Here is a 23,806-nt window from a genome sequence, read left to right on the forward strand (position 1 = left end):
AATCTAACAAATTCTTGCACCTTATAACCCTAACAATTAAAGCACAATCTTGTTCCTAAGACGAAATTGTGTTCGAGCAGCATATTTCACTTCAATTTTACTTCGTTGTTTTGTATCGATATAAATTCTGAAGCTACGCGCGTCTCCTGCCATTTTATCCGGTCCGGAGCGAGCCATTAGTCCGTGAATGCGACCGAATTGTAGTCGGTTTTTGTCTTTACAACCCACCGACAAACACTATGAATATTTTAATATTCCCCGATCGTAAATCGACTCACTGGATCTCGTTTTCTCCCTCTTTCATCTATAATTCAGGGTGACGGTAGTAGTTTTTATCAGCGATCATCAAACATCTCGCTGCTATTAAATATGAACAAAAAAGTGGGAGCTAGATATTGATGGTTATGGGGGAGACATGATCCCAAGTCATGTTAATAACGATTTTGCCAGAACTTGGGCACCATTGTAAGTAAATGTAGTCCAAATGCATAACTATTATAATTTATAATTCTATATAATTTGTATATAGATTTAATTTAAACAATAAATTTCAATTTTGTAGTTGATGTAAATGTTAGTGGTTTTTAAAATGTGATTTTCCATGCAATTTCTCATAAAAATAACTTTAAGAATTCAATATAGTCGACCCCATTCCCCAACTATGTCCAACCGAAAAACCGACAGAAGCCCACAATATTAACATATCCATGCGCCCTTTAATAACAAGTAAAGTTTCATTTCGGAAATCCCCTCGCGGTGTATTGTCAGCCCCCGGGGAGTTATTTTTTGAATAAGGGTCGGTGTGCAAGTGGCACAAATATTTGGTCGAATTTTTAGCGCAAGTTTGTTGAAGGATTACTATGTTGGGGGCAATTAATCCCGGAAAAATGGGATACACATAAATTTAATTAAGTAAGATTAGGGCAGTAATGCTGTTACTGGTCTCAATGCATTTTCTGCGATTTTAGGTGTATTAATTCACCCAGTTTGCAATTTTACCTTGATACATTCCGTATTTGAAAGTAAGGGTTTCTGTTTGAAAAAGGCACATCTTCAAGTCCATTATCGCATCACTCTTTGAAAGGTTCCCCTCAAGAGAAAAAATCTGAGAAAAAAGGGAATAATCCTAAAAAACAGTGTTTGGTAAATAAAAGCAAGGATTTACACACAGATACATGTAGCGTGAGCAACAGTTTACCGACCCCTTTAAATGTTGCTTTTTGTTTCCACTTCGTTCAGGTTCAGGATCTAACGTGGAAATTTTTATTGATGTTGGAAAAATTCAATTTGATAATAGAGTCAATAAAAATGGTGTTAATAATAGATAGAAAGAAATAGTGGAACGTTGGTGAAGAAAACAATGCCCTCAATTATTGAAGGAGGGATGCCAATTCCAAACAGGTTAATTATAAAAAAACTTTCCCGGTGGGATGAATCAAGCGGACTCGGTTCCTCTTCCCCGAGAACAAGAGATAACGAACTCATCCCCATGTCGGTAATTTGTACTTGTTTACTCCCGCCTGCTTTGTCGACTATGCTGGTTTTAAAAGTCGACGCACTTAATCATGAACACTCTCATTAAAGTGTCATTGTAGTGTATGGTTTCGAAAGTAAAAGACGCGGCCTGCGAGTTCTCCTTCCCCCTTCCAACGAATCTAATTATTTTTGTATTACGCTAAGTAGACGCCCGGGCGAAATTTTCGTGAAACAATCAAGTTTCGAGGAGTTTCGAGGGCGGAATTAAACAAAATTGACAAATTAAACTGATGAATTGACGAGCTTGGTCGGTTTTATGGCAGAGATGTTGGTAAATTGCGTGTTGACTCTTTTGTTCTTGGGGAACTGAAAAGTGAATTCATTGCTGAGAAATGTGCTCAAAGATTATGCGAAGAATGAGAACTTGTCTTTTGTTTATCCTTCAAAATATACGAAAATTTTTAACTCCTTGTTTATATCTCATAGTAAAGGAAACTAACAAATGTTTTAAATCAAATAAGTGTTAAAATAAAATATAATTTGTTTATTAGGAATATAAAATGCTCAAATTATTTAAAAAGAATGTCAATGGGAGTATTGAAATGAATCATTCTGTTATTTATTCAGGACTTTAGGAGTTATTTCTAGGAACGTATAAGAATTTAAAGTCTCTCCTTCGGCCTCATTTAAATCTCCGGAGATAGATACATGGAAATTTGTAATTTAGACGTTTTTCTTTTCGCGACTTTTCGATGAGAATGCAGACTGTAGAATAAATTTACATATTTCGACGACAATTCAAATACGATATTTTTATTTTCCATGTAAGCCTGAGAAATTACGTTTTAATGTATTCAGTCACATGATCTCAGTGAATTGACGTAAAAATAAACATCGGGCAGAAAAATTTAAAGGGCGCCGTGAATTTATACTCCAGAGATATTAAATAAACACGCGAGTCTTTTGTGTCAGTATGTTGGATGATCTTACCTATCCATTAGTATCCAATTTGTTTCAGCATTATCACATAAATGTTTCAAGCAACCTTTTGTGCTCACATCTCGCGTTCTTTTGTCAAACAGTACAATTACAGAGAACAGAGACACAATTAAATTAGGCCTGCATAGGGTAAATAGCAGAATTAGTTTTGCTACACAAAAGAAATTCTACATTTGTGTTTTAAATTTTTATAAAAAGATGTTTCTGTATGAGGCTTTGAAGGTGCCCAGAAAAATGTTTCACGAACGAAGCGGGATTTAATATAAGTAAAGGATCTACTAAATAAATCATCTTCATTCTGTGGATTTTATCCAATTCGTTTTCACCGAAAGAATTTTTTTTTTATAAAAATCGTCTTCTACTAACCAAACCGAGTTTTGGGTTGGAATATCAATATTATCATGTTATTCATGCAAAAAAAAAACGCAATTCAAGGTATCTATCCAGGCAGAAAATTGACGGTACATAACTATAAATTTCGTCGTATCAGATTCAGAAATTTCTATTTATTGGCGAATGCATACAAAATTTATGGCGTTTATTGTTAATGTGGTATGGAGAAATTGTGCCCGAGGCAGTTTATAAAAGCTGCTCATCTTCGCTCTTGTTAATATGGCGCTTTTATTGCAAAACTTATTTCTTTTTCATTACTACATGTTCCAAATTTATTCTGCGTTGCAGTTAAATTATTTGTGGCCATAGACGTGTTCAACGTATTGTATAAATATAAATATCAACTAGAAACGCAAGGAGCAATATTTAATTGGAGATAAAGTTAATTTGAAAGTCCTGTGTCAATTCGGACAATTTAGCGCTAACTTTTAGTTTGTGCCTGCCTGGTTTCCATTTTCAACAGCTAATCCCGGAACGTTAAATAAATCACTGAAACAATACAATTAGCTTCCCCGAGCAATTTAAATTGTTTAATAAATTAAATTTTCATCCGTTTCGCACAACCTAAAATATACAATGTCTGCGAATTGACCATTGACCATTGTGTCGTGAGATCCACGAAGTTTCGACCGACTAGTCAAACTTAACATTGGAGTTGACTTGGGATGTATTGTATATTTATGCGGTGATATTTGATATCAAAACATGAGAAAGGTGAATTAGATACTATAGATTCCGTTTAAATGTATTGTATTAAAATCTCCATCTGAATAAGATTACGTGAACAGAAACACACTCAAATTACACGTCATCAGAAGATGAGGAGGTGTATGGAGAAGTATTGCCGTGAAAGCCCTTTGTGTGCATGCCGTTCGTAAACAGCAAATGGTCCCAAAACGGAGTTGGATCTCAACTTTAAAATATGTCTGGCTTTACGGAGGTAGATCGGATGCTCCTTTATGCCCAAGCACCGAGTGGAAAATAATACCTCATTACAGAAGCTGAGTGCATCTCGCGGAAATGGTTGCAGCAGGGCCAATTATTACCGAGCACAGTTAGAAATGTTGAGCTTTGGTGTAACGTCGTCTATTGGAAAATTCGTAATGTCAAATCAATAAGGGATGGCTTTAAAGGGTGACACATTCACTTGGATGGCATAGATAGATCAACATTGGCCGCAAATTCCACCAACTAAATTACACCCCAAATAAATCGCTCGTTTCAGTGTAAATCTGCCTCGTGTATTCATGTTTTGTATAGACAGTCTTAATTAAGTTATTAGTTAAAGCACGGGGATTAAGTTAATATTAAAGTTGCTTGTCGTGTCGAATTTGCTTTGTTTTGCGTCAGATTTACTGTTTGCATATTCTAAATGTTCACAGTCACACAACAGCCCCGATTTGGAAGTTAGAACTAATGCATGCACCTGTTTAATATGCATTTGACCAACGCACTCGCAGATAAATCTCGAAAACCTTCTGCCACGTTGCAATATTTATTACTCGGAATCGTTCATTCCTTGCTAACATAAAATATTTCAATTAAACTCCCCGTGTGTTTTTTTTATATTGCCAGACTTTTATGGAGCATCGCCGGATGATATATAAAAAGTACATTCGTTTTTTACTGGACGGCCTGTAATAATGACCTTATACGTGGAAAATCAATTTCTGCAAGGAAAAAAATGATACAAGGGAACGAACGGACCGTAAAGAACAACTACTTAATTCAATGGACCATAAAGTATGACCATTTACTCGATGCATCGATCTCAGGATTCGGCCCTGCCTGTAAGAACTCCGGTAGGTTTTCAAACGATGAAAAATATCAGTAATATCAATGTTAGGATGAGTTAAATGGTGTTTAGAAGTAAAATATTTTGCTTATTAAATCATTTTTCATAATTAGAGTTAAATTGAGTAATCAATAGAGATTATTTCGTTCATAATCTTCTCAATTCATTCACGGTTTGTTCCAATTTTTCACCGGCTTTCAAAAGTTTTTTTATTCACTCTTTGTCTACGGTCAGACATCCAGTGAATAAATGTCCTTTAAAACCCGCTTTAAAAAAAGCGACAGCAACTCCTGAAAAATAAATGGCTTCGCAGACATCGCGTCCCGTCAAATAGTCCCGTCTGATCCTGTAATCCAAGATGTCATTTATTATGTTTTAAAAAAGAGTCTAATCTCGTACCGCCAGACTGCGGTTTGGACATTGTTTCCGAAATGAGGCCTTACAACATTTTCATTATCTTTCATCCCTGTAATGGATATTGGGAATCATCAGAAGTGTTTGACGAGCAGGAAATTGATAATTTGTTGGTTCCATCAAATAGAGTGATGCACCGAAATGCCCGCTGTAAATTTAGTAGTGTAAAATTTGTTCCCTTTACCTGGTGACACAATTGAGTAACAGCAAAACATTTAACTCTGGATGCATGCAAGACGGCAGCTGAAATCCGGCTCTTCTCAGTAATTATGGCCCCAGGACCCTCGACACACAAGCCCCGCGTTCCATTATAAATTTGAGCATATCCCGCTAACAAACTTCATTTATATAAGTTAATTTCGTTATGTCGGACAGGGGAAACGTTGTGTGTCTATTAATTTGGCAGCATTTAGTGTTAGTTGGGGTCCAGCTGTGCCCGACCTGCGTCTGTGTGTGTGTTTGATGACACAGTGTTTCCAAGCACGTGCTCGGCCCCGAAATGAATCTCAGATACCAGGGGTTGACAGTAATTTCTTGGGACGAGGCCGTTCGGTTCTATTCAAACATCTATGTTGAGAGAATAATATTTGGGGATGGACCACCAATAGATTTTACTATAGTCGTCCGCAGTTATGTTACAGTCATGTCAATTTACAACACTTATTTGAAGAGATATAGCTAATATCTAAATATTATTGGATACATTTTAATAACAATACAAACCTTTTGTTGGTTAACTAACATTAGTTCTTTGAAGTTTCAATTGATACCCCGTTTCATTATTGATTACAATATAAATGTTCAGTAACCCTCAGTTAATCCATCCAAAGTAATAAAACGATGTAACGTAAGAAAATAACTGGATTTTCCCCTCCAATTGAAGTTGGCACATATTCTTGATGAAATGATAAAAGTTATTGCTGTTATTATAACTCTCTTACATATCACTCGTGTTTATTATCTCCCGGTTTGAGTTTATGGTCACAAACTCTCGATACTAATTATTTCCATGATTCCTCTCCCACAACTAATAAAAATGCGGCGTTGTTATAACTACCCTCATCGTAGATTTAGTTAATAGACCGCATCGGAGCCGCTCATAAAAATAACCGTAGGAATCAACGGAGCATCGGCAAATGTCCGGGCTTTCTTTTAAGCAATCGCAGTTTCCTATTTCCTGTCTTTACTTTGCTCGGGGCGAGCTGAAAATCGAGTTAGGAAGTTTTAAACTTAATTTAAGGAATAGAATTCTATCGGGAAGAAGCTGATGATCCAATTCGATCTGTTTATTCATGCCGGCCTTCTTGTCGCCGCCGCAATAGGAAATAAAAGTTTTTGCAAGGCGGAACTTGCGAAAAGTGTGGGATTGTGGAACGTACATGAAATAACGCTCACTCTAATTATTTTCAAACCAGACCGTGTCCTCCTTCGCTTAATCAAATTTGACACTCTGAATATATTTCTCTTGCTTAATCAGTTCCCTTCTTTCCGTGATTCTGGGATTGTTTGTTTGAAGGAAAAAACATGAGTAGAAAAAAATTTAATGTTGATCGTAAATAATTCCATGTACGCGTCGACGTACAGTGACGACGTTCGTTTCGATCCGCTCATCTAAAAATATATCCGCACGCACTTGTCGCATAAGTAATTCTTGGCACGTTGCGGAAACGCATTTTTATGCACCCTATCTGTTAGCGCTGCGAGGGGGGTTGCGAGGTTTCGTTCCGTCGCTCCTGGTGTTCGGGATTCACGACGGAACGTGCCTAGAAACACAGTGTCATCAAGCCAGGCCCTTTGAACGTCGCCAAATTAACACAACCTGACGACGCTGCCACCACGTTGCCATGGCAGAGCATAAGGCAATTGGATTGTTCAAATTCTAACTAATTGTAGCTAACCGTATTAGCCACAGCTACTCGACTGTTTAATGGTAGACCGTAGTTTCTACAGACAGAAATAGAATAAAACAATATTTTGTGCAACTGTTTTTATTCAAATTTATATATGGCTGATTAATTTATTTTACTATACTTTCAAGTTTTAGCTTCAAAATTTTCTCCGAATACTCCTCCTCGGTCTTTCTAATAACTTCAATGGTGTGCATAACAGATTTTTTCACGTTGATCTTGGCTTCTTCGTTTGTATACAGTAAGTGCATGTACTTTATAGGTAGACAATACATTTCGGTCAACTCTAGAGAAATGGCAGTGACTATGTGAGTTTTGGCCAGTCCGAAGAAGTAAGCCATGGCTCCGTAGTAACCACCATCTTCTATGTGACGAAATTCTATTCCCGATTTTGTGTACAAAGCAACAGTTCCGCTATTGATGAAATACGTGTATTGAGGTATATTGCCGTACTCAAAGATGATTTCACCATGCATGAATATTTTCAATTCGAAATGTGTCATCAGTTGGTTTAGTTTGTAGGTAGGCATCTTGGCTAAAACTGGAAAGTTCTCTATCCAGGTCTTGCAAATGTATCGGTTGATTTCCCTGTTCAAATTGTCACTCAACATCGCCTTGATGTATTCATCTCGGAAATACTGATTTCTGTACTTGTATTTGTAATACATTTTGATTTTCGTTTGGAGTGTTTGTGGTAGGTTTTTACTTTCCATGTACGCTTCCACCTGATTCATCAAACAATGGAACTTGACTTCTGTGCTCGATTTCGATAGGAAATATGTTAACGTGACGATCATTAAAAGTAAATTGGCACCACCGCAGAGGATCAGGGTAAGAAGCCACATTAACTTTTCGTACCAGAGATCCACTTCAATGGGTGGTAATATGCCCAATGATAACGTTACATGAACTAGGTAAAAACTTAGATATTGGGGAGCAGGAATATTGCCAATCAATGAACTTTGATAAGAAGAATTCTTCTTGATCCACGTATGCTCGTCGTAGTAAGCCAAATCGTACGATACTTGAAATGCACTCACGTGTGTGTGTGATAATATTTGAATACCAGATGCCAAAATTATCGATAAAACGTATAACATCAGTGACGCAATTATTACAAACCACGGTTTAACTCGAATTTCAAAGTATTTGAATAGTTCTCTGGCATATCGTTGGATGGTGATTAATCTAGACATTTTGAGAAGTTCAACCAGTGTCCCGTATAAATAGAAATAAGTAAACCAATGTTGCTTACTATATAAATTATAAAAAAGTCCATAGGGGAGATTAGGAATTAAATCGAAGAAAAAGTAGGTACGAAGATATTTTTTGGCTATCTTCTTTTGATTCAAGACCACATCCTGTTCTTCGGAAACAATATATCCAGTAAAAAATATTATAATCATGTCCATATAATAAATCAAGTTGAGATATAATATTTCTTTCCTTGTAATGGTTATAGAACACAAAAGAAAAAATGAAACTCCAAATCCAAGAGGGTACAACAAAATGACAATGAATTTATAGGCGATATGAAACTTACTGAATGGATGGATAATGTAGTACTGTTTAGATATGTAATGCTCCTGAATCTTCTGATTTATAATCCTGCGAGATTCATAAAAGTCCATAGCCCTAGGATGGTTCGGGTCCATCAGGAACATTCTTCGATACCAACTAACTCTGGAATAAACATTTTGATCTACTACTTTAATATAGCAGCGGTGATTATATATTCTCATTTTCAGTACTCGACTTTTGCTAGTTCTGTCAATATTGTGTCAAAAACTCTGCCTTCATCCAACAATCATTAATAACAATATGTTTATTTCCTATTTTATAAGTACATATTATTTTATAAAAAGATCTTGTTAGTAGGTAAAGTATGCGTTGAAACACTCAATGGTCCGTTGGTTTTTTAGATTAATATTTAGGTGTATTGCCTTTACTACCAATTTATGTTAATTATATTCATCTTGTTGTTTTTGCAATAAAATTATATAACTATGAAATTTTCTTTTATGGCACACATCATTTCCTGGACAGTTCAAATAAAAATGAAACCAATATTTGTTTTTTAACAATATGCTGTATTCATTGTCTGTTAGACATTTCTCACAGAGTGCATGAATATTTCTCCGTTACGGCATAAACAAATTAATCATTATGTGACATGCCAATTTTCTACCGTGCACCATTAAGAAGATGCATCGGTGACATCGTGAAACGAGATAAAATCGTTTTAACTTGTTCGAAAATAGTTACAAAATTCACTTTTATCGATGTAAAGTAGGCAGTGAACCGGGCTGCATATGCGACCCCCGGTAATTGTACAGAATCACCCGGTGGCCCTTCTGAATTATGCACGCAGGAAACAATTTTATTATTTAAAAGATGTCGTGGAGCTTTCATTTTTAAATGTACACTTCATTGAGGTCTTATCTAGTCAATTATGCACATTGATTTCCATTACAATGTGAGCTTTTATGTGATCCATCGCCATCAACAAACGTGAAAGAGATGCGAGATTTATATATTTATATATATTAATATATACTTATTCATTATTAAAATAATGACAATTTGCAACTAAATTGGAAGGAAATTGGTGATTGAGGAATTATAAAATCAATCGGGCGAATGATTTGACAAACATGACGCGTAGCTCTATTTTAAAAATGCATAACAATTGTCTATAACTTTGTTCGGAGGCAATGCAAATTCGTTCCGTAATTGGACAGTAGAAATGAAACAAAGTGTCCAATTCCCTGCAATCAAATTGGTCCGTTATTTGAATACAAATGCGTCGGTCGCCTGGCTCCGACACCTTTTTTTTGGCAGAGGTGGCAACTCGAATAAATTGAGTTTACCTAAGAAACTTTTGCCTCAAAAGTAACTCAATGAGATACTCTTAACAATGTACAATAAATGTTTGGTTTTTTCTCAGATTGAAAACGATGCTTCTATTTTGTGTTGGGTGAATTTTCTATAAATCTATTTACACTTATACCGACATATTGATATTTGTACGATAATTAAAAGAATAAATAATTTAACACAAATTATTATGTAGTAAGTTTTATTAAAATTGATCAACATACAAAATTATATTTGTTTATGGTAATATTATATTTATTTTGTTTCATTATTTTAACTGACTAGTTTAGATTTTAAAAGTTTTTCAGAATATTGTTGTTCCGTTTTGTTAATCATATCAATTCGGTCTAAAAGTGCATTTTTGAATTCGGTTTGAATGGTCTCATTGGTGTACAGTGCATCCAAATACTTTATAGGCAAACAATACATTTCCGTCAGTTCCAGGGAAATGGCAGTAACTATGTTGAGTTTAGAAATTCCAAAGAAGTAAGCGAGACCTCCGAAGAATCCGCCATCTTGAACATGACGGAATTCGATGCCGGATTTAGTATACAAAGCTACGGTGCCATTGTTGATGAAATAGGCGTACTCTGGCACAGTACCATACTCAAATATAATTTCTCCGTGCATGTATATTTTATGCTCGAAACGTGTCATCAACTGGTTCAGTCTGTAGGTAGGCATGTTGGCTATCATGGGAAAGTTCTCCATCCAAGTCTTGCAAATGTGCCGATCAATTTCCTTTTTTAAGTTGGAGTTCAGCATCGCCTTGATGTATTCATCTCGGAAATATTGATTTCTGTACTTGTACTTGTAGTAGATTTTGATTTTTTGTTGAAGTGTTTCTGGCAAGTTCTTGCTTTCCATGTACGCTTCCACTTGATTCATCAGACAATGGAATTTAACTTCCGTGTCCGATTTGGTTAAAAAATATGTTAACATAACGATCAGCAGGAGTATGTGGGCACCACCACAGATTATTAAAGTAATAATCCATGATATTTTTTGGAACCAAAGAACTACTTGAATATGAGGTAGAACACCTAACGATAGTGTTAGTTGAGTCAAGTATAAACTTAGAAATCGAGGTGCGGAAATGTCTCCCACGAATGTCTGTTGGAAAGTTTTATTTTTGAGAACCCACGTATATTCATCGTATAAACGTTTGTTGTATAAACTATCTGGAAAATAGTAGATGTGGCTATGCCATAATACTTGAAAACCACCCGTCACAATTATTGACAAGACGTACATCATTATTGATGCAATTACTGTATACCATGATCTGACTTGTATTTTGAAATAATCACTCAGTTCTTTAATGTAGATCACGACTGTTTTGAATCTCACCATTTTTAAAAGTTCTACAAACGTTATACAAAAATAAAAATTTGAGTACCAGTGTTGTTTGCTGTACAAGTCATAAAATAATCCATAGGGAAGATTGGGAATTAAATCGAAGAAAAAGTATGTTCGTAGATAATTTTTGGCAATATCCTTATGATTCAACACCACCTCTTGTTCCTCAGGGACGACATATCCAGTAAAAAAAATTATAATCATATCTATATAATAAACACAGTTCAGATATAACAGATCTTTCCTCGATATGGCTATAATACACATGAAAGAAAACGGAATCACAAACCCAGCTGGATACAGTAAGATGACAAATAATTTGTATATTATGTGAAACTTACTGAATGGGTGGATAATATAATAGTTTTTAGAAATGTAATGGTCTCGAATCTTCTGATCAATCATCCTTTGGGATTCGTAAAAATTTGTAGCTTTTGGATGATTTGGGTACATCAAAAATATTCTTCGGTACCAACTAACTCTGTAATAAGCCTCCTCTTCTCTTCGCCTGATATGACACAAATGAACGTCTCCTTTCATTATAAAGGTTGTTTGATTGGATAACCCGGCAAAAAACTATTAACGTTTATTGTTGCTGACAGTTTGTCAATTAAAACGATTGCTCTTATAGATATAAACAACTTGTACCATAGAATAAAAAAGACTAATTATAATAAAATAAATGATTAAGATGTTGTATGTTTTTCTTTTCTAAACCCTCTTCACCAAGCAAACAATTCTGAACTGTGGTGTGTATTATGTGGTAAAATAGCCACAAGCTACGAAACCGGTTTCCACAATTTATTTCCAAGTTTACGATGGTCTATATTGTGGCAATGTAACATTTTCGGAACTTTGTAATTTCAGATTTGTTTCTTTATCGCCCGAGCCACTAAAACTTTTATGTTTGTTAACTGTCTCATCTCGCGACACCCTTCGTGAACTAAATATTAATTTATTTGTACTTTTCTAATATTATTCTTGAGTAGAGACCACGAATTATCTTAAACCGATTAACCGCAGCTAATTAAGATATTTATCAGTAACTTTTCCCATTAACAAACCGTCCACATTAAACCGAATATAACCCATCAGGCTGCTGCTGCTGCTGCTGCTGCTGCTGCTGCTGCTGCTGCCACATCCTGCGGTTAATCTCCACCACCTCCAGTTTGTGGAAATAATTGCAGGCGTCAATTGAAGAATGGTAAGGTGCCATTTCCTTCCCCCGCGGATACCAACTAGTCACGGGGGCGCCGTTAAACTGCCCCCGGATGGATATGGAAGGGCCGGAATGGCCTCCAGTCGAAACCGGGAGGGTCTAAGTGATACTAGACGAAACACTAACTCCATCCGAGGACTTAAGCTTCAATAATAATGCCATATTGCTGCAACAGATGTATTATAATTATGCGGACGTGATGTTCTTGAGATGACATGTTTTCCTTTGTAATGGGCATGTTCTACATGTGTCGATATTAACGACGATCTTCTATCCCAATCCAAGACGTTATCCATGCTTAATATTAAATGTCTTTCTTTAAGAATTGAACTATTGTACAATTAATATTGCTTAATTGTTAATGCTCTTAATGGAGACAATTTTTCTACAGTAACAATTAAGGTAAGGATTTCCATGTACTCGAAACGTCTACGTAATTAAATTGGATCATTTTAATACGGTTTAATAACCTAAGTTTCGCATAGCCGTAGAAAATTATTATTTTAATACATTCATGACTGGAATTCTCATTTGCGTTGAATACAAACTTGGAAGCGTGGTGCATCCAATTTTCATTCTGATCATTCGCCCATCAACACTCTAACACATAACCGGTTGCGACGCGTTATTTCTCTGTATTGCTACAATGAAAAGGAATTGTTCACTTCGTACCTCTATTCGATTATATGGTTTTACGTTAATGTACTTTTAGTTTTTGGTTTAATTGGTGAAAAGTAATTTTTTTTATGTATGTCTTATCTGCCAGTTTATTTAAGGATTTATTCTTAGTAACAAACATGATCAGATAAAAATAAGTTTCCTCGTATTTCGTAGTTAGTTTTTATGAAAATATATGCTCACATTTTATATGTAGCTGGGATTACATGTACGGAAGTACAAACAATATAGGAAGTAACATTGATAAATAGACTGTACAAATATGAGTTCGCTGCTGCACTTATTCACTGGAATAATTTGTAGCCACACATTTTCTAATTTAGAATTTAATTTCGTTAAAAATGAATTTAATTACAAGATTATAGTTTTAGGCAAGTTCCTAAATTAAATGGGCCACCTTGCGAATTTCGGGAATGTTGACAATGAAAATTTCAGCATAACTCGTCCCCAGCGCTTATTTAGCACTTGCATAACGAGCGGTGCGTCGAAAGTTGTAGTTTCGCAGGAGCAGTGAACCACACCAGGTTGTGTAGTAAAATAACAATTTTACGTGCATAAGGGGTGGCCGCAAGGGTCACATTACCAACTGGCTGAGGGTCGTACGTCTTGGCTGTCTGTCTGTTCGTTGCCAAGTTTCCACTCTTAATTCGGGATTAAAGTGCTCCTGCAGTTTCCTTGATTAGTTTCGAGTTTGCTGGGACATTACATTTTATTTCTTATTTTGTGATGCTTTAAATATACACAATGTGAAAATTTTAAATCAATCAAAGGTTATACAAACCGCTTCCTGATTGAATATTGCATGTGGGTGATGTAAAATCCAATCAAACGAAAAGATACTGACTGCATTTCGTATCGTCTTTTATGAATTTCGAATAAGCGCCATAAATCAAACATCCAATAACTGTGGCATGGATTTACATCTACATTTATTCAGCAAACGAAAGGATTTAGAGCTTTGGTTGTTTTACGGTTTACCCGATTTATTAAAAATCGAACGAACCTGACCCAGAATTTGAATAATTGATTGCAAAAATGAACCAGCTTTTTAAAGAGCAAAGTACCATTGTAATAATAAATTATGCACCATAAAAGGCCCCGAAGGAAAACATTGTTATTAATTATAGCACAATAGTAGCGGTGCTGTTTAAATTTACACAATGCACTCCCACTAAAATTCAAACGCATTCAAGTTTGCATCCATTACATTTTACTCCGAACGCGTATATTAGAAATTTATATTTTCTTCCACATTCAAAACTTTTCAAAACTCAAGTTGACTTCGACGTCTTCATTTGAATTTTGCTATTGATAGAATTGTGTATCCTGGCGTATTAGAGTAAATGCAGACAATAGAGATTTATGTATGCCGCGACTATCGACAGGATAGACGTGATAAATTTGCCTTGCTGTCATTTCCTCCTTTTTCCGCATACCTCAACAAACAATCGAGAATCGGGGCTTAGGTCTTTTTTAAAGCGGATTGACGTAAACAAGCGGAAAATTCACAACCTCAATGGCTGGAATTTATAAAAGAAATATTTTCATTTTCTTAAGGATTAAAAGAAGCCATATTTTTAATCCTTAAACATTCCAAATGTTTCAATATTTTTATTTTTCTATCGACATTTTTTCATTTTTATTCTTATTTGTAAAATTGACGTAAATCTGGAAAAAGTAGACATTTATGAATATTAGTTGAATTCAATTTAGTGTCACACGCCTCGCATTTCATAAAACGATTAGTCGACGCGGAAAATGTTTCCATTAAATTTTCAATTTGCCAAATGTCAAATAAAGTTATAATTCAGTGTTTTAATCTGATATTGTGAAATCAATGCTCTAGTTTTTTCGAATTGATATTAATTATTTATTAATTCAAAATCTATTGATTGATATTTTGAAAGGTTCAAAGGAATGAGTTGAGAATTACTTTTACTTTTAATTCATTCAAATGACCGAAGTGGCAATAAATCTAGTCGGCGCGGATTATCCGCACTTTAATCCCGATCTTTAATTGGAACCAGATCACCAGATACAAAGACTGCGAAGCTTCGAGAGAAAAGGCTTCCAATGTTCGCATCCACCATAATCCTCTTAAATCCAGGACCGATCCGTTCAATGGAGTGTTTTTCGCCGTGGAATCCCAATTTAACTGGTCGGCCTTCATTTCCGGCGACCGGAGTCCTGGAATCGGGGCGGAAACACGGCCCGTTTGGGCCCGCGATACGCTCAACGGACTCCATTGACGTTCGAACGTATATAGAAACTTATTGTCTTCTTATCGACACCTTCGGGGTGATGCGTCGCGACGCGTCAGCTCATATCAATAAAACTTTATATTATAGCTTTACTGAATGAGACAAATGTCAGATTGTTAAGGCACAATATTTGAATTGATTGAAGGGAATTTATTTTCATGGTACCTGGAACATTGTAATTTCCGCATAAATTTTAACATGGTCTTTATGTTAAGGTTTCAAATTTATTGGATTTTAAGGAATGGTTTATGTTATGAATTTTCCAAGAATGTTCCAAAGTTGCGATTTTCAAAGAGTAATTATAAATAAGTATATATTAACATGTTGTGAAATCACACAATTGGAAAAATTAAACTATAATATGAATTCATCGATATAAAACATAGTAAAAGAATTATATCTGTCCAATTTTTTTTCTATATGTTTTAACAAAATCAAAAAGATACTATGTAACTTTATCTAGATTAGGGTTTCATAATGGGGAACATTTTTATCTTAAGAAAAATGATCATCACTAATTATAGGAGTCTTTCAGGTGTCGTTGAAAAATCTTCTCCACTAATATTCAAAACAATCTATGTTAGAGAAATCAAAGTTGAATTCCTAAGTTCAATTTATTCAGAGGGCATTGGAAAAAGACCGAGATCTGTACATCCAGACTCATATATCAAGCTAATGGACCGAAGAAACTCCAGTGAAAACTGAAAACAGGAAGACCACTCAACGCGTGCAGACATCCCCCTAGCTCCGTTATTAATTGTACATTTCTGATAATTTATTCTAATTAAACTTGTTTCCCCAAAAACCGGGATGAAAGCACGGGGTTGACGGCGATGAAAGTCTTCCGAATAAATAGCTCAAATCGAATTTGCCCCGTATTAGATTAACGAAGTTTCGAGGGGGACTTCGGGTGCAAATCACGCCGAGTCATAAGCTTTCAAACATGCATTTCGACAATTAGGCGGGTTGTAATTGACTTACCGCCGCTTTTGTCTCCCGACTGCTTAAGTGCGAAATACTTTACTAATTAGTACATCTCCTGATATATTATTGTACTTTCGCATGTTTGGCTAAAATTAAATAATGATTCAAGTTTCTGCCGGAAACATATTCTGTAGTAATATTTAGTGGGGCCACATTTTTATTCGGGAAAGTTATTTATAATTTTATCAGTTGGAAGGATCTGAAGAACGGAGAGGGTCCCCTTATTCGGTTGATTAAAGTGCATTCCCAAAGTAACTGCCAGTCTGGCACGTATTGTCCAGACAAATCAACAATTCCTTATGTGGAGGGTCCCAAGAAAGGTCACGAATAATTGGAGATAATTGAGTATTCTCGATCGATAGTTTACAGACGCAGAAATTGTGCAGTACGAAAACTTGGTGCGACAACACAAAAATAATCATAACCATATTTCAAAAAGTTTACAACATTTACTTAAAACTAATGCTGTGTAGAACATAATTCAAACGCGTGAAAGTAAGACCAGACATACATAATGTATTTTTCATTTACCCCAAGACAGGGGTGCAGAGGCAGTCGGCAAAAATAAAATAAATAGAAATAGTCGCAGTGAGACAGGCTGACTTGCACTGACGAATAGTCTGAAGTTATGGGGACACATTTATATGTAAATTCCCCCTTTGCCAGAGTCGACAATGGACGAGTATCACTTTCAAATGAAAAGATGTCTACAAACACGGAGGTAATGACAGTAAAACAATGTTATTTTTGAATTCGCATTTGTATATTTTGCGGGGAGATTATTATAATTGAGTCAACTGTAGCTTATAGTGGAAATGATTTTTGTACTGATCAACATCCAGCCATAAATCGTAGGTTTGCTCCATTGAATAAACTAATTATACCCGATTTCCATAGATGTTTTTGCTGTTCAATTTCAAGCAAGTAATGTGAATAAATGACGGGGTGCAAGTCTAGGTTCAAACAAAAATTAATTCATTTTCATTGCATCGAAGCCCATCGCACTTTGTTAATTTATAATTGTCAGAACAGTGTCACCGTTAAATTAATACAGATTAAATGTGTGCATCGAACAACTTTATTGTCGGCTACACCTATATATTTATACCTGTATGAAACGTTCGATATTGACTTTAATTAGTGTATTCGTAAAATAAAAATAAATGACTGTGTGTTGGATAAACTCATTGTCAAATATGCATATCCAATTTCCATTAATCTTCATGAATTCCCACGCGATTATCTGAATTCAATTCTCGCCGTTGAAATATTGACGCGACATTTCTCACTGTTTTGCACCTAATTAAACCAATTTCAATTGTTTATTTGTGCGCATTCCGAACAAAAAAGAAAAACGATAATAATTCTTGTGAGAAACACATTTTAATTTTGCTGTATCAAGTTTTGAGTCCCGTGGCAGCCAGAAATTCTTATATGTGAAGTTATTTCCGGCCCATGTGGTTCAACTGAAAAGTATGCAAATATCAGAATTTATATTAAAGAAGGCCCCGCGGACTTGCCGGCTTAAGTAAATTTTATTAGCAATCCTTTCCCGGGGATGGGATTGTTTTCCGGAAACTTTTAGTTGTAAGTTATGCTGGTCCGGGTTGAGCAAAATAAAACGTCACACCTGGAACCAAAGTTAATTTTTATAAACGGCCGTTTCTAACGGACAACGTGTTTACCTGGCGGAGATAAAAGTCTTCGATGTGTTCCGATTATTGCCTCCCATCGTATCAAAGCGATGCATTTATAATCTGCATGTGCAAATATTGGTGCGATTCTGAGTATTTTATAAGAACATTCCGCAGATTGCACAAATATGACACAGACAGATGGTAAACAAGTACAGATGTGAGGTCAACATGGTGAAAAATGTTCCTTAACAAAATGATTCATTTTTCCCAATAAAAAGTTTAAAGAGATGAAGATAATTGTAACATTCTCGCTGGTTGAACGGTCTGTTATCGTGTTCCCAATAAACCAATAAATTTTATCAACCATAAAATTGAATGTCGGTAAAAAATCATAAATTACACCTCAACAAGCGATCGCTGGCTTAACGATTGCCACTTTATCATAAGTCCATCGACGATTTCGACTCCATAACTTAGTTATCTCCGGGTTCCCTTTACAGGTTAAATTAGGTTAGAGTTATTAATTGTGCGCACTAAAAGTGCCGACACGGAAGAGCAGATAAATCTTCTTTACAACCATCAGGAACAACGGATCCCTGAATCGTCAGTGAAAACGTACGAGTAGTTGCCGATTTAATATTACTTTAATTAATTATAGTTCGCCTTGCAGAGTTCAATTAATCGTGGGGTCTTGTTTCGTCTACCATTAACGCAAGAGGATTTAAAACTATATTAATATGATTAAGGGTTAATAAAACATAATTTTCAGTGGTTTTTCAAGATATAAATAAGATTGTATTGATATAAATGTAAATGATATACAAAAGAATGCAAAAGAATATTTTTACTAGCAATAAAGTAATATCAAAGGGTATAAAATTTTATTGTGATTACAAGAAGCGTTTCTATTTTGAATTATTATTGTTAACATAATAATAATTTTTCATTGTGTCGTCAGACACAAAATGTCACACAAATATAGTAAGCATTGTGTTAAAAATTACCCTACACTTTCTTGGGTTTCTAAAATAAAATTTTAGTGGCATAAATTTTAAATTTATGACCAACTGCCTTCACTTCAGTGTCTTACAAACTTTATGGCTGAGCCTCATAACCAGAAACATGTACTCAATGTGATCTAAAGGAGTGCACAAAAATTTTGTTGCCCGAGTAAATATTTAATAGGAATTGATCTTTTAATAAATTATAAGTCTCACCTCGTTTTCTTCACCACCACCGTTTTATAGTTTTTAATTCCCATCTACACAAGCGAAAAAAAGTCTTTTTGACCAAATCATCCATTTATATTAATTTATTAATGGAAATCCCTGCACTGAATGCATCCGAGTGCAAGGAGCCTCGGTGCAACGTGTTCGTTGGCTGCTTTTTATCTTGATGACCTCATATTTTAAACCGTCGCGGAGTCTGAATCTCCAGGCGCGCTGAAATTTTACTGCTCTACGTGACGATATGGAAATTTTCAGCAAGTGCTCTTTCAATCTGCACCCGATACGGAAAGGCTTTATTACACGGTTTAGGCTAACGAGTCGACTAAAAATCGAAAGAACTGGTTTGAGTTTCCAGCACCTCTCATAATTGCTTCCTTCCACTGGCGTTGCGTTATTGGTTCGTTCTTTGCTTTAAGTGTGTTTCGGATTAGTGTGACTTGTTGTAACAGTTGGTTGTCTGGCAGGAAAGGAAACGTATTCTAGAATTCGAGATTACTATAAAGGGAAGAACAATTTTAATGGTTTGTATGTTAGAAAGGGGAAATTGTTGGCTCTATGATATAATTTTGAACTTGATATCCTTTCAATTACCAATAGTAAATATCAAATTGAAGTTATTAAATCTACAACGAATATTTCTACCTTAGTACTTAGACTTAAGAGCGGGAACTTTGATAAGCCGCAATGCATAACATGTAAATTTATTCGGTCCCGTAAATCAATTTTCCTCGTAGCCGATGCGCTCCGTTCTATTCCGATGCAGAAATTCCTACTGGAATTAATTAGAGCAATTTGTGTAGTTAATAGCGGGGTGAATGTTTTATGCCCCCAGATTTAACCTTGATTAGACTATTTCGTTGTTTTATGCCCGCTTTTGTTTGGCGAATGTTCATGTTACGAATGGGGAAGCGAGTGCCTCATCATGTATGTTGTGAAAATTGACATTAAAAAGTTATTCGCTGTTTCCAATTAACTTTGGCTTAGCTCTATTACTTTTGATGGTAGTAGTAATTAGGGTTAGCCTTCTAATAGAATGTTCAAGTTTTATGAATTTTCTTAGAGCCACATTAAGCTGTTGGTTATTTTTTTTTTTTTTTTGCCAACGCAAAGTTCTCATTAGGGAGTACTAAATCGATTTGGGAAGCAGCCGTTTAAATTTTGTTCATTTTTCTTAGGGAGGTTCGCCGCAGTAAAAAATAATTCAGCCATAAAATATTCATATTACTTGTGCTGAAACGAATGTTATTACTGCGAAAATCCTTTCTTGACTCCGTTCAAAGAGTCAAGTTAACTAACTTCAGCATAATGGCTTAAGCGTTGAAATTTATAGGTACCAACTTCTGTTCTTGTCAACTGCACACATTTTTTACAAAGCCCTGTTCAGTCCGTTGTGATAAGTGCCGTAAAATATGGGCCAATGTTAGAATCAGGGACGTAATGATTCCTTTTTCTATTTCCCAATTTTTTACTCATAATTTATCTGCACCATCAACTTTATTCTATTTAAAATTGTTTATTGACTATGTGTAACTATTTGATTAGATGTGTCATGAACTTGATTTAAGAGTGGCATACCACTCATAACTTTTCGTTGTCAGAAATAAACTCGTTCACATGTGCATAAAACTGTCTGTCTTTTTTCTCATGAAATACATTCAAACCAAACACGTACGTCATCTTGGATAAGAAGATCCTTCAATTCCAATGATCCAAAGTCGCGACATCCCGAGAGAGTTACTCCGCATCATAACTCTTTTACCCGAAACACACACATAGATTCGGTCGATGTCACTGGGACCAACTTTGACAGGCACTTTATTTGTACGATGTGCAAGTGGAGGCATGTCTCTGTCAGCGGCAGACGCACTAACGCACCTAAAGGTACAGAAGGGTCGCGAAATTAGTTTATTTGTTTATCGTAAAATATGCAGAGTGCACATTCTCTCCGTCTCTTTGTGCCTGGTGGCGTTCAAAGGACGGTGGGGTCGAAGAAAATGGAGAACGCCTTGACGTGGTGTCTTCCGGGTGATGCACTCCTTGTTGATAGACGCCACCGTCTTGTTTAACCACCATCGTTGACTTACTTCCAATTAAATCTTGTTTGCTATTACAAAATTTGCACCGGGGTGTTTTCAAACTTCCCTTCAAGAAGTCGAACTATTGTTACAAAAGCTGACTCAAGTTCTTCAGTTTAAAGTGATTTTGTTTGTTATCTAGATTGGTTTACATGTGTATCACCCTAATGTTTTTATTACATAGAAGATAAAAGATTAAAAACTCTTGGCACGACTTTCTGTTTATGTCGTTTATTTGTGCCTAGTTTTATAATACACTTCCATAAGTTGAAAGCGAGCATGGCTTTGGTTTAGAAAATATATTGCCATGATAAATCAGACAAATGACCAACGTGCACGGTTCTATCGTTTATCATTTTCGGCTTCTATAATTTTGATGTACAAGTTTTGTAACATATTCTTATTGATATTCCAAATATTTATTGAAAGGTTTTAGAGTTAAATTTTATGTCGGTTTTATACTACGGGAATGTTTGTTTGTGCTCGTCACACTCATTTAATTAAACACCCTCCCATGAGAACGTAAATATTTATTCAATGAATGTATATTATTAATTTTAATGCGACGTATTTAAAACTGTTTATATTATAACGGCTGTGAAAATATATTAGCGAACTCAATGTAAAATTTTATTAATGCCATAACATTTCAATATGTTCTCGTTAATATTTCAAACATGGTATTTTGAAAGTGGAGCTATAAAAAAATTAAATGATTGTTCTGCATGTTCTTAAATTAACTTAAACTTTACTTTAAGTTCGTTTGCTTAGTTTCTGGAAAGTTGTTTGGTGTTCAAACTTTTAGTCTGAATATGCATTTAAAGTTCTCCCTTCTAACTTCGACATCAAAGGTTTGTTCACACTCTTTCATCTCGAGTACCATTGTACTTCAACCCTGTCGTGAAAATCAATACATTTTTATAGCTTAATTTACATGTCGGGTTAAAGAAGTTTAGTATTATATTTAGTATGTTTCACAAATCACAAATAGTGATTCATTTGTGATGAGGAACGTATCGAACGATCAGCTAGCACTCTCAATGCCAATTACTCGAATATCTAGATCCTGTTTCTTTAACAACATTTTCTTGTAGCCATTAAATCAGGAGTGGTCATTGCGTTGTCGTTGAGTTTCCCCCCACGACTCGGTAGGGAAACAGATCGTGGGGGAAGTTGTGGTTTTCCGGAGCCCTCTCTCGTCTAGTCGCCGCGATATGACTTTGGCGACCGGCGGGGCATGTCACCTTCGTTTGGCTTCAATTGTTCCCCTTCCGGCTGCACACCGAAATTGGATTTTAAACAGATCACAGGACGCCACCGCAGGGACTCACCTCGAATTCCGCACCGACCTCAGCACTTGATTATCAGACCTACAATGGCCAACTTTCGACAACGGAATCTTGGAATTCGATGCTCGCACTCAATCGGACAAACCGTTTTTCTGAATATTTTAGATGCCGTTTTCAATTCGATTAATTACTGAAGAATCATTTTTTGCTAGGATTTATGATGTGTCATTAACATTTTGATATTTTATTAAGCATTTTTTATACGCTGACATAATGATTAATGTTTGTTTTTCAAAATCAACAATCCATAAATAAGTGATCCATTTTCAATGTTTTAATAAAGGAAAAAACTCGATTGTCTAAGTGATCAAAATTAGCATATCCACTTACCATTCATCATAAAATGACAGATACTGTAAGACACACCCACACCCAAAAACGGAGGGTGACTCTTTAGATATTTTAAGTTGCAAGAAACAGAACCGCGTCAAAAAAATCTGCCACGCAATTGGATTTATCCCGCTTATTAAAATTATATTTCGGACCGGGAAAGAAATAGGAACAAACACAAAGTTAAGGGGGAAAACCAATACACATGAGACATGTACCGAGAACTCTGTAAAATGGATTATTTCGACGAGTCCGTAAAAATAACGTCCCGGAGACGGGCTTATAATATTTAGGAGGGAGGACGGAAAATGTATTTTTCTTTGACGGTGACTTGAATATTTCATTTCGTACGTTTGTGTTTTTAACATGGGGCTGTTTTGTTTGAGTGTGGTTATTTGAAGAGTTACTTGGACATGGCTCGTTACTATTAACCGTGTTTTGAGGGAACAATTCTCACAAGTAGATTTGTTTGGGGCTTATTTTTCTTATACGTATTTTATTTTTTGTTTCAGGTAAGATCCTCATATGTGTTCTTTGCTGGCTGGTAAGTTTCATTAATTCATCATTAATTCTGGTTGTGCCAGAGAGGAAGGATATATGATTTAGTTTGTGAACGAATTGCGTTCAAATTTGATGGCACTCTCGTAGACTACATTAAAAGGTCGTCGTGTTACAAAACAAGAAGTGCACTTCAACTTTACCACTTTTTATGCTAAGTCTAAATTAAATAAAATTGAATTTAATTATTTGATGTCAGTTCAAGGAACAAAACTAACTAATTAAACTTTGAATTTGTTCGAAACCAATTACTAAATTTCGCATGG

The 23,806-nt window shown here is 35.5% G+C and overlaps 1 protein-coding gene across 4 annotated transcripts in view; it reads left to right on the plus strand.

Moving 5' to 3' along the window:
- Positions 1-23,806, plus strand: part of LOC109608953 (fasciclin-2) — a 100,284-nt gene that overhangs the window by 39,300 nt on the left and 37,178 nt on the right. The window lies entirely within an intron of this gene.

Source organism: Aethina tumida, chromosome 7 (assembly GCF_024364675.1).
Source record: "Aethina tumida isolate Nest 87 chromosome 7, icAetTumi1.1, whole genome shotgun sequence".
Taxonomy (NCBI): Eukaryota; Metazoa; Arthropoda; class Insecta; order Coleoptera; family Nitidulidae; genus Aethina; species Aethina tumida.